The 12,714-nt window shown below is 50.1% G+C and overlaps 1 protein-coding gene across 3 annotated transcripts in view; it reads right to left on the bottom strand.

Moving 5' to 3' along the window:
• The window catches only part of MEAK7 (MTOR associated protein, eak-7 homolog), a 38,072-nt gene extending 33,629 nt beyond the window's left edge, over positions 1 to 4,443 (bottom strand). Inside the window, exon 1 of one of the 3 annotated variants that reach the window (XM_082366878.1) lies at positions 2,952 to 4,443. The gene's annotated coding sequence lies outside the window, so the exon portion shown is untranslated. The remainder of the gene's footprint in view (positions 1 to 2,951) is intronic. The other 2 variants (XM_082366877.1, XM_082366880.1) reach the window with 2 other exon arrangements.
• Positions 4,444 to 12,714: the final 8,271 nt, after the last annotated feature.

Genomic DNA, 12,714 nt, shown 5'->3' with positions numbered 1-12,714 from the left:
CACCAGGCCTGGGCCACCAGGGAGAGCTGACAGCAAGGACGGGGGCTCCATCTAAATGCCGCACCTCAACCTTCCCACATCCTGGGAAAGCATCCTTCCTTCTCAAAACCAAGGAATCGCTCTACCGGGGGATACCGGCCTCTTTTAGGGGGACATCTGGGGCTAAAAGGCTGCCAACATGTAAATGCCTCTCCTCAGACATTCCCAGATGTTCCCTGACTGAGCAATCAGTGCGGCCAGGGGCAGTGCCACTGAGAGGTCATGGGGCCTGCCCCCTCCAGCACACTGGCCTTCCTGACATCAGCACATGCATCTAATTCCTTCAACAGATAACTAACTCAGCGTCTCCTAGGCCAGGCCCCGTCAGAGGGAGAGCAGACAGAAGCCTCAGAAAGGCCCAGGGCCTGCAGGAGCGTCCCGTCCAGCAAATGCTGCGGGGATCGGCAGGGATGGGGCGAGAGTGGAAAATGTCCCAAAGGACATGTTCCGGCTGGGTTTTCCGGCACCCACAGGTGGTTCGCCCAGGAAGCAGAGACTGCACACAAAGGTGCAGGGTGAAATCGACATCGTCCAGGCGAGGTCTGGTGTGCGGAGGGGGCCAGAGGGGGCTACAGAGCAAGGTGGCCTCGTCTGCCTCCACCCAGCCCCTCACTTCCAGCCCATCCCAGCCCCCTCCCCTGTCCCACCGGCAACAGGCTCCTGCACTGTTGTCTGGAAACAGCAGCCTGGCCTCCTCAGGGTCCAGATGGCTGCGAGAAAGGACCAGAGCTGGGCGAGGCGCCCACAGGGAGGAGCGGAGGGCAGAAATGCACAGGAGAGGTGCAGCCCGTTGGCATGCGGTAGGCTCAGGGCGGCACCTGGAAGAGATGCCAGGGAAGGCCCAGAAGCAGGGCAGCTGGCAACACTGGTTTTTCTTCGAGGAGGAGGGAGAACTGCTACACCCTCAAGCAGTAGCCACAGGCCTGGAGTCAACAAGAGGTGGAAGGAAGGGCAGCCTCTCACACCATGCCCCGGGCCCCTGGCCCACCATTCTCGGTGTCCGCAGGGCACTGGTAAGAGGACACATCTTTAGACAGCTCCAAGGACACCCCGCTCCTGTTAAAGAGCTCCCACAAGGCAGGATGATGTAATGGCAGTGGTACAGCGTCCCCAAGTTCATCCAGCCTGGACTCCATCGTTTAATCAGGCCTGAAATCTCTTTAATCAACTTTGGGGAGGAACTGAAGGCCTTTGATGCGTCCTTACTTCTCCCAGATGCATATTCCTGAACTTTCTTTCAGTCCCTGGCAATGGTTTCCTCACGGGACTGTCCTAGGTGCACCTCGATATGTGCCACAGGCTTTTTTTTCCAGGCAAGCTGTGCATAAAACAACCCAACGCTGACCTGAGTCTCCTGCAGGTTTACGTATATCACGTTCTCTTTCAAGAGGACGCGCCTCAGTGATCCTTTAAGATTGCTAACCCCAGTGGTTCTCAACTGGGGGCGGTTTTGTCTGCCGGGGGACAGCTGGCAATGATGTCTGGTTGTCACAACCAGGGAGAGGGGTGCTGCTGGCATCTAGTGGATACCAACCAGGGGAGCTGCTAAATACCCTACAACGCACAGGACAGCCCCCCTGAACAAAGAAGTCCCTGGCCCCAAACGTCAGTAGGACTGAGAATGAGAAACTGGCTTCCAAAGATGCAGGGCCGTGGGGCAGAGCGGGAGGGTGGGCACTGAAGTGCGCTGGTATCCAGATGGTGTAAGCAAAAGATGCACAGATCCGAGTTCAAGTTCTGACACTGGTTGGTGCTACGACTGAGGGCAAGTTACGAAGCCTTTTCCAATCCTAGTAAAACAGGGAAAGTGCCACCAGCCCTGTAATGAGGGGCAAAGGATTAAATGAGGCAACATAGGGCATTTATCAATAATTCGGCTTTCTGGAGGCCAGAGAAGGAGACACATGAGCCCAAGGCAACAGAAGGTTTCTTGCCTTGGAACAAGACAAACAGCCCAGCTTGGAAGAAACAAACTCCCCAGTGCTAGGGAGGGAGCCAGGAGCTGTTTTTCTGCAGAATGAGCCGCAGTTCCTGCTGGCATCCTAGCATGGCTCAGGCACCTCTTTTCAGAGCCTCTCTGAGCCTCTCTGACGGCTCCTGTCCTCGAGGGACACCCTGGACTCTCCACCTCCAAGGGGCCACTGTCCTGGGAGAAGCAATCTGGCCCTCAGTACGCCCCTTCTGGGAAGACTCCCACCGCCTCATCTGCTTCAAGCTTTGTTTACATCCCAGAACCGGCAGCCCTTTTGCGAAGGGTCAGCTTGAGCCTGGGCCAGCCGCCAGCTGTGCTGGCCAGAAGGGGACCTGTCCCGCTCCTGCCCTATGCTGGCTTCCCTCCCTCCAGGGAGCCCCAGTGGCTCATCTGCAGGGTGTTAGCCTAGGAGCACTTTCTTCTCTCCCCTCTGCCCTGAATTTAGCCATCAGCTCCACTCTCCGGGGACAAAGTGAGTAGGCTGTGGTCAGAAGAGAGACCGCCCCAGCCCGGCACACACTCCAGTACAGCGCCCCCGCCTCGCCTCCTCCCGCCGATGCTCCCAGTTCTTCCTGCTTCTCTACAGCTCTCTCTCTCTCTCTCGCTTTCCCTTCCGACAGCTGGCCTACACCCTGAGAACCCTCGGGTAAGAATCTGCCGGAACCCTCTGATCTCAACCACACGACAAGCAGAATGTGAGGAGTGATTCTGTGCTCCAACTGACCACGCGAGGAGACTCTTCCTCCCTCGCAGCTGTCCCCCCGCCACTCCCCACCCCGCCGCAGGGCAGAGAGGCACGGGCTGCCAGGGAGGGGCAGGGCCCAGGTCCACTCTGGCACCATCCGCTCCCAGGACCAGGGTCATCGCCCCCATCAGAATGCTCCCCCAGGCCTCCTGACCAACGACCTTCCCCCTCCCACACCCCCACCCTTCCGCTCACCGAGGCCCTCGCCCTCCGCCCCAGAGCCGACCCCCGACCTGCCTTTCCGCTTGCAGTCCACAAGTTTCCTCTAGAGCTGCCCACCCCGTTGCCAGGCGACGGCGCTGACGGACGGCTACTTGCCCCAATCACAGAAGCGGAAGTCTAGGGGGCGGAGCCTTATAATGCATTCAGCCAATGGATATGCACCTCATGGGGAGCGGGCCGGCGCAGGCGGGTGAGGGCGGGGCCGTGGGCGGGGCCGACTGCAGGAAGGAAGGAGGCGGGATTCCTGGGGCGCCGCTGGGGGAGGAGCTGGAAAAGACGCTGGAGGCGGACCTGGGAAAGAGAGTGGCTGAGGATTCATGGGAGGAGCCAGGGAGGAGCACCTGGGGAGGGAGGGGTTGTCTGGCCTCGGGTAAAGTAGCTGGGCCTTGGGAGCACGGGGTGTGGCCGGGATGAGGATGGAGCTGGGACAGAGGAGAGCGGGCCTAAGGGAGACCCAGCGAGAGACGAGAGAGGCAGGTAACCCAGCCGCGGGACCCTCCACTACTGAGGCCTCCATGGATTAAGACCCAGGCCACCCTCCTCTGGCACCCCTCTCCCTCCCCCAACTAATCTGGGCGCAGCCTCGCATCCCAGGGCCCGGGCCCCTGCCTACCCCCGACCCCCGCTTCTGCCCCTCCGCAGCCCAGCCCCTCTCTCTTCCTGGGAGCCCTCACTTCTGTCTGCGTTCTCTGACTCCCAGTCCTTTCCAGTGGCATTTAAACGTGCTCAAGTCTGTCCAGTCTTGATAAATAAACTCACCTTGACCCTCAGGTCTTCTCCAGCTTCTCCCACCCCATCGCCAACCGCTCGACCCCAGCTTCACTCCAAAATGTCTCAGGACTGTTGTCCGGATTTATTCACCTTTCATTCGTTCCCCAAACCACTGAAAGCTGGCCCCAGGGCCTCTGTCACTAAATCCATGGGGCACTTTCAGTCCTTGCATGCAGGGGCTCACAGTCAGCATTCCTGCCTTATTAAAACTCTCCTTCCTGGGCACCTAGGTCACTCAGCCCTGGCTTTTCTCCCCTCCCTCCCTGGTAGTTTTCACTCTACACATCCTCCCTGAGATTAATTCCTTCCTCCTGACTGTCTTCCCGGTGACTTCACTTCCCACCTGTCTGCTCTGCTGACCCCCAAACCTGCACGTCCAGCTGGTGGTCTAGACTGCACTCTGACCCCTAACGCCCATCAGGCTGCATCTCAAACTCAGCCCAGCCAAACCCAAACTCTTCCCTCCAAAACTGCATCTCCTATTTACTTCCTTCCTGAGGGCCGGCCACCACCTTCCAGGCCCAAGTCAGAGAACTGGAACCATCCTGGATGCTTCCTCCTCCTTTTCTCTCCATGTTCCATTACTTACTAAATCTGTTTTACCTCCAAGATCTGGCCTGCATCCACCCACTTCCCTCCATGTCCCCAGGGCCCCCTGTCTGGGCCAGACCCCAATAACAGCCTCCTTCCCTCCTCCAACCCAGCCAGAGCCAATGGAACAGTTAGCACAGAAATCCTTAACCTGCCCCCAAGACTGAGAAATGGCATCACAGGATCAAGCAGAGTAACAGACACAGATAAAACCAGCTGCTCGGTTTTGCTGTCCTCAAGTTCACGAGGAACAACATTTCTCAAGGATACTCAGCTGCAGCTGTAAAGTGTCATAACAACCCCCTTTTTTGTGTAGTGACTGTTTTACTCAAAAAGAATTCTGAACTGTAAAATCACAGATGAGCAGAAACTTCACTGTTTGAAATTCTATCACTCAGAATGAAACTTCCTGCTCCCACCTGAGAATTTAAGTCAACTTTGATGGAGAAGCAGCCTGGATTTCCAACCCAGGTGCAGATCCAGATAAGTGGTTTCTGGACATGATGGTCCATTGCCCTCCTAACTTTGTGGTTCCCAAGGGAACGGGAGCCAAGTCCCCATTGCAGCCCAGACCGGATGCTGGCCGCTTCCCACACAGCCCTGTTTTGCCCTGAGCCTGTTGAAACGCTGCTTCTTTTAAGTTTCACCCAAAAACCCCACCTTTCCACAAAGTCCTATGAAAACTCTCTTTGCCTTTGTCAGTTTGAGCTGCCCAGGGTTCCCAGTGCACTGGGTGAAGAGGCCTGATTTGTCAGACCGCAGGGTTGATCTTGGTGGTCTTGGGCCTGGGGGGCTAGGACAGCTGTAAGGTCCAAAGGGCAAGGGCAGTGCTGGTCACAGGTCCCCAGATTGTATTGAGCACCTACTACATACATGCCAGGCGTGGTGATACAGCAGTGAGCATTACAGTCTCTGCCCTCAGTCCTCTAGTCCTTTATCATTCAGTTCCACCTGCTGAATGAGTGGGGAGGAGCATGATTAAATTGAGGGGAGGGGATGGTTGGGGGGTTTCTGGCTGTGGAGGAGAGGCTGGGGAAGGTAAGAGGGAGAAAAACCAGGACGGTGAGAAGCTATGGTGGGAAAATAGATGGGATATTAAAAAATACACAGAGACTTCAAGGCTTAAAAGGAATTCAGAGCTGGAGAACAGTACGGAGGTTCCTTAAAAAACTAAAAATATAGTTGCCACGTGATCCAGCAATCCCACTCCTGGGCATATATCCATAGAAGACTATAATTCAAGAAGATACATGCATGCCTACGTTCATAACGGCGCTATTTACAATAGCCAAGACATGGAAGCAACCTAAGTGTCCATCAACAGAGGAATGGATAAAGAAGATGTAGTGTATATATATATACATATACATACATATACAATGGAATTTACTAAGCCACAAAAAAGAATGAAATAATGCCATTTGCAGCAACATGGATGGACCTAGAGATTATCATACTAAGTGAAGTAAGCCAGACAGAGAAAGACAAATATCAAATGACATTGCTTATATGTGGAATCTAAAAAAAAAAAAAGTACAAATGAACTTATTTACAAAACAGAAATAGACACACAGACATAGAAAACAAACTTATGGTTACCAAAGGGGAAGGGAGGAGAGGGATAAATTAGGAGTTTGGGATTAACAGATATATACCACTATATATAAAATAGAAAACCAACAAGGACCTACTATATAGCACAGGGAACTATACTCAATATTTTGTAATAATCTATAAGGGAAAAGAATCTGAAAAAGAATATATATATATATATATGTATAACTGAATCACTTTGCTGTACACCTGAAACTAACACATTTTAGTCAACTGCACTTCAATTAAAAAAAAAAAAAAAAGAACTCAGAGGCCATCTGAACATTTTCCTTTTTCGTGTCAAGGGACTACTGCCTTCCAGACTCTCTCTGTTCACCCTCGTCCCCGCCCTTCCTGCCAATCGGGTGCTTCCTGGCCAAAGCCCCTTCTTGTCTGCTGCCTGGGGCCTGCCTGGACGCTTCCGGCCCGCAGGGCACAGGCCCTCGTGGAGAGATGGGTCTGAGCACCGAGGCTGTGCCGCAGCCCAGGCGCCCTCACCCTCCTGGACACGAGGGAGTAACCCCAGCTCTTCGTCTCCGCTCGCTCAGGTTTCTGCCGCCTGCAGCCACGGGGGTGGAAGGATTAGATCCTCTGTACTTAGGCGCGCAAACCTCGTGAGTATACTTTCAGGAATATCCGAGGTGGTGGCATTCTGTGCAAAAAGGCAATTTCCCAGAGGCCGGAGCACGCCCAGGGCAGGGGGCCAGGGGGCTATGGTGGTCCCAGGTGCAGGCAGTGGGGGGGCAGCAGGGGCCCCCCGGCTGTAGAGATAACCGACAATAAAACCAACTAAAAGTCGGTCTGCTTTTTATCCCCAAGCGCCAGCAATTCTAAGCAACATCAAGTGATATCATTCTCCTCCGTGAAAAAGCCTTTTATTGGGCTAAGCACGAAACCAGGGGTTGACAGACTTTTTCTGTCAAGGGCCCGACACTAAATATTTTTGATTTTTCAAGCCATACCATCTCTGTCACAGCTACTCACAGCTCTTGTGGCACCAAAACAGCCACAGGCAATAGAAAAACAGTTGGACATGGCTGTTTATGTCACACATTTATGGACACAGAAATGTGAACTTCACATAATTTTCACACATCATAAAATATTATTCTTCTGATTTTGTTTCCAACTGTTTAAACTGCAAAAGTCATTCTTAGCTCACTGGCTGTATAAAAGCAGACAGTGGGGCTTCCCTGGTGGCGCAGTGGTTAAGAATCTGCCTGCTAATGCAGGGGACACGGGTTCGAGCCCTGGTCTGGGAAGATCCCACATGCCGCGGAGCAACTGGGCCTGTGAGCCACAACTACTGAGCCTGCACGTCTGGAGCCTGTGCTCTGCAACGGGAGAGGCCGCGACAGTGAGAGGCCCGGGCACCGCGATGAGGAGTGGCCCCCGCTTGCCACAACTAGAGATAGCCCTCGCACAGAAACGAAGACCTAACACAGCCAAAATAATTAATTAATTAATTAATTAATTAAAAAAAAAAAAAAAAGCAGACAGTGGCCGGACTGCAGTTACTGTTATGGTTTTTTTTGTTTGTTTGTTTGTTTTTTACTAGCATGATGAATTCTTAGAATTAAAAAAAAAAAAAAAACTTTACCCAAAGAAGAAAGGTGTTTGCTACTTCAAATGTGCCAGCAGGGGAGCAACTCATCAAGCCTGAAGAGCCACAATAACATCGTATCACAAAAGGAAAATGACAAGTCTCCAGAAACCAAACATAAAGTCAAGGAATACTATGATCTAACTGATAGAGAATTCAACACAGCTGTCATAAAGAAACTCAAAGAGCTACAAGAGAACTCACAAAGGCAGTTCAATGAGCTCAGGACTAAAATTAAGGAATAGAAGAAATACTTTAGTAAAGATACTGAACTCTAAAAAAGAACAAAATAAATTCTGGAGCTGAAGAACTCAAGGAGATGAAAAATGCATTAAAAAGCACTGGAAATAGAGCAGACCATATGGAAGAGAGAATTAGCTCGAAGAAGCTTATGTGTTAATAATATTTATATTTTTTATTTATATATTTTCATGTATATTTATAATATTTATATAAGCTTCAAACTGTACATTTTTATGACATTTCTTTAAAAACTGAGTTTACCAATCCTGTTTAAAATTGCGTCAAAAAAAATAATAAAATACCTAGGAATAAACCTAACCAATGAGATGAAAGACCTACATGCTGAGAACTATAAAACACTGATAAAGGAGATAGAAGATGATTCAAAGAAGTGGAAAGATAACCCATGCTCTTGGATCGGAAGAACTAATATTGTTAAAATGGTGTACTACCCAAAGCAATCTATAGATATAATGCAATCCCTATCAAATTACCCATGACATTTTTCACAGAACTAGAACAAATAATCCTAAAATTGACATGGAACCACAGAAGACCCAGAACTGCCAAAGCCATCCTGAAGAGTAAGAACGAAGCCGGAGGCATAACCCTCCCAGACTTCAGACAATGCTACAGTAATCAAAACAGTGTGGTGTTGGCACAAAAACAGACATATGGATCATTGGAACAGAACAGAGAGCCCAGAAATAAGCCCACACACCTATGGTCAATAAATCTTCAACAAAGGAGGCAAGAATATACAATGCAGAAAAGACAGTCTCTTCAGCAAGTGATGTTGGGAAAGCTGGACAGCTACATGTAAATCAGTGAAGTTAGAACACACCCTCTCACCATGCACAAAAATAAACTCAAAATGGCTTAAAAGGGGGCTTCCCTGGTGGCGCAGTGGTTGAGAATCTGCCTGCCAATGCAGGGGACGCGGGTTCGAGCCCTGGTCCGGGAAGATCCCACATGCCGCGGAGCAACTAGGCCCGTGAGCCACAATTACTGAGCCTGCACGTCTGGAGCCTGTGCTCTGCAACAAGAGAGGCCGCGACAGTGAGAGGCCCGCGCACTGCGATGAAGGGTGGCCCCCGCTTGCAGCAACTGGAGAAAGCCCTCGCACAGAAACAAAGACCCAACACAGCCAAAAAATAAATAAATAAATTTATTTAAAAAAAAAAAAATGGCTTAAAGACTTAAACATAAGATATGTCACCATAAAACTCCTAGAAGAGAGCATAGACAAAACATTCTCTGACATAAATTGTACCACTGTTTTCTTAGGTCAGTCTCCCAAGGCAAAAGAAATAAAAATAAAAATAAATAAATGGGACCTCATCAAACTTACAAGCTTCTGCACAGCAAAGGAAACCATAAACAAGACGAAAGGACAACCTACAGAATGGGAGAAAAATCTCTGCAAACGATGCAACTAACGAGGGCTTAATTTCCAAAATATACAAATGGCTCATACAATTCAACAACAAAAAAACAAACAACCCAATCGAAAAATGAGCAGAAGACCTAAAGAGACATTTCTCCAAAGAAGACATACAGATGGCCAATAGGCACATGGAAAGATGCTCAACATCACTAATTATTAGAGAAATGCGAATCAGAACTACAATGAGGTACCACCTCACACCAGTCAGAATGGCCATCGTTAAAAAGTCTACCCATAACAAATGCTGGAGAGGGTATGGAGAATAGGGAACCCCCCTATACTGTTGGTGGGAATGTAAATTGGTACCTCCACTATGGAAAACAGTACAGAGGTTCCTCAAAAAACTAAAAAGAGGGGGCTTCCCTGGTGGCACAGTGGTTGAGAATCTGCCTGCTAATGCAGGGGACACGGGTTCGAGCCCTGGTCTGGGAAGATCCCACATGCCGCGGAGCAACTGGGCCCGTGAGCCACAACTACTGAGCCTGCGCGTCTGGAGCCTGTGCTCCGCAACAAGAGAGGCCACGATAGTGAGAGGCCCGCGCACCACGATGAAGAGTGGCCCCCACTTGCCACAACTGGAGAAAGCGCTCGCACAGAAACGAAGACCCAACACAGCCAAAAATTAATTAATTAATTAATTAATTTAAAAAAAAAAAACAGTAAAAAAAAAAAAAATAAAGGGCTAACTGGCAAAAAAAAAAAAAAAAATTAAAAAAAAAACCAACTAAAAATAGAGTTGCCATATGATCCAGCAATCCCACTCCTGGGCATATACCCAGACAAAACTATAATTCAAAAAGATACATGCACCTCTATGTTCATAGCAGCACTATTTACAATAGCCAAGACACGGAAGCAACCTAAGTGCCCATCAACAGATGAATGGATAAAGAAGATGTGGTACATATATACAATGGAATATTACTCAGCCATAAAAAAGAATGAAAGAATGCCATTTGCAGCAACATGGATGGATCTAGAGATTATCATATCAAGTGAAGTAAGTCAGACAAAGACAAATATTATATGATATCACTTATATGTGGAATCTTTAAAAAATGATACAAATGAACTTTTTTACAAAACAGACTCACAGACAAGGAAAACAAATTTATGGTTTCCAAAGGGGAAAAGAGGGTCATGGGATTAACAGATACACACCACCATGTATAAAATAAACAAGGACCTACTGTATAGCACAGGGAACTATATTCAATATGTTGTAATAACCTATAATGGAAAAGAATCTGAAAAAACACATATACACATATATATATAAAAGCGAATCACTTTACAACTGAAACTAACACAATATTGTAAATCAACTATACTTCAATAAAAAATAGACTTTTTAAAAACACTGGCTTTATTTGGAGAATACCCAGTTATAGATCTGGCCCCAACACACATGGATACAGCTACAGGCATTCAACTCAAAAGCAAGTTGGAAATACCCGGAATTTTCTGAGGTCACTCGGGGTGCAGTTTGGGTCTCCAGCCCCTCCTGTGGGACATATTCCTGCGTTGAAAGAGCAGATTTGAAATAAACACCATAAACACAGAGATGCGCATGACCAAGAAACAGGCCTTGGGCTACTTCAGTGCTGACATGCCACACGACCACTTGGACTTTTTGTGGTTAAAAATTCTCAACTACAGAACAATCCAAAAGCCTTTAGAATAAATCCCAAAGGAACCGAGGCATAAATGGTTTTTCAGTTTCTGGACTGTAGTGTGTAATGCAATTTGTGTGAATCTCTGTCGAACACAGCCTTAGGCTTAAGGCTTTCCCTACTCATACAGCTGTTGCTTCCTGAAAGCAATCTAGAAAGCAAAGCTGATAAAACTTGTTCATGTATATGTGATGGATTAAATAAATGTGGGAGAGAAGGCCAATCTCCCTTTCCAAAGAACCCCAGGCATTTATGCAGATGCTCCCAAGGGGAGGACGCGGAGCGTGCACGACTCCCTGTCCTTAGGCCTGCGCTGCACGCGGTGACTTCCCTCCAGAGAGACCAGGATGGAAATGGAGATGCGAGTGAGCCACACAGAGCAGTAAGCTGACCAGGCTGCCGCACGCAGAGGATCACGGCTGACATCAACAGTCATAAATGACGTGGATACAGTGGGCCCTTCTGACCAGAGGGTCCCTCTGTGACCTTGGTTTGGGGAGCCCTCAGCTCATCATGGACCCAGCGAAGGCAGCTTGTTCACTCTATCAAGCTGGCCTGCAGGCCGGGGACCCGCAACCCCCTGGTCCCCTGTGTATTTCCGCTTTCTCTGGAAAGTTCCGCCCAGTCCCCATCTCTCCCAGCCTCCCCGGGCTGTTCTTCCACGGCTCCTCCCGCTGCCTGGCATGCCTTCTGTCTTCCCTCCCGTGAGCTCACATCCCCACTGCAGGGAGGGTCAACCCCTCGCAGGAGGAAGGTGTAAAAGGGTCAAGGTCATGGAGATGAGGGGAGATCTGGGGAGAGACTTGTTGGGGGGCCGAGTCTGTTTCCCCAGGAGGAGAGGGGGGAGCCTGCCTCCGACCTCAGGGCCTTGGGGTTTGGGGCTACAGTGCCCCTCCGAGAGCTCCAGCCAATGGCCACGTCACACAGGCCACAGCTGAGGTGCGAGGGCAGCAGAGCGGGGTCTGCTCCTGGCGGTGCCCACGCTGCCACCCAGCAGCCCGTCAGAGGAGCAGGATCTGGGACAGGATTCAGGACACACCCTGGGCGCAGACGCCTGGAATCACAGTGAGTCTCCCCAGGGCCCCACGGCGACAGGCTACAGGGCACCAGCCAGCCCAGGGCAGGCAGTGCCCAGTCAGGGGAGCTGCAGCGGCCAAGGAGGCCTCCCCAGGATGCGCAGAGGTGACCATGAGATCAAAGCTCAAAACATGCGCCAGGCCCAGATGACCTGAAGCCAGCGTGCTTCCCGTGGGACGCCGAACAGCAGCCCCCAAAGACGTCTAGGTCCTAATTCCCAGAACCTGCGGGGATATGTGACCTGACATGGCAAAGGGAACTTTGTAGATGTGATTAAATTAAGGATCTTGAGATGAGAGATGATCCTGGATTATCCAGGTGGGCCCAGTGTCATCACAGGTCCTTATAAGAGAGAGCAGGAGGGGACTTCCCTGGTGGCGCAGTGGTTGAGAATCTGCCTTTCAATGCAGGGGACATGGGTTCAATCTCTGGTCTGGGAAGATCCCACATGCCACGGAGCAACTAAGCCCATGTGCCACAACTACTGAGCCTGCACTCTAGAGCCCGTGGGCCGCAACTACTGAGCCCATGTGCCACAACTACTGAAGCCTGTGCGCCTAGAGCCCGTGCTCCGCAACAAGAGAAGCCACCGCAATGAGAAGCCCATGCACAGCGACGAAGAGTAGCCCCCGCTCTCCACAACTAGAGAAAGCCCGCGTGCAGCAACAAAGACCCAACGCAGCCAAAAATAAATAAATAAAATTTATTTAAAAAAAAAAAGAGAGCGGGGGCTTCCCT

The sequence above is a fragment of the Balaenoptera borealis genome (assembly GCF_965194805.1).
Source record: "Balaenoptera borealis genome assembly, chromosome: 19".
In the NCBI taxonomy this organism is placed as follows: domain Eukaryota; kingdom Metazoa; phylum Chordata; class Mammalia; order Artiodactyla; family Balaenopteridae; genus Balaenoptera; species Balaenoptera borealis.
Note: the sequence above shows the minus strand (reverse complement) of the source record. Positions and strands in the feature narration are given on the sequence as shown.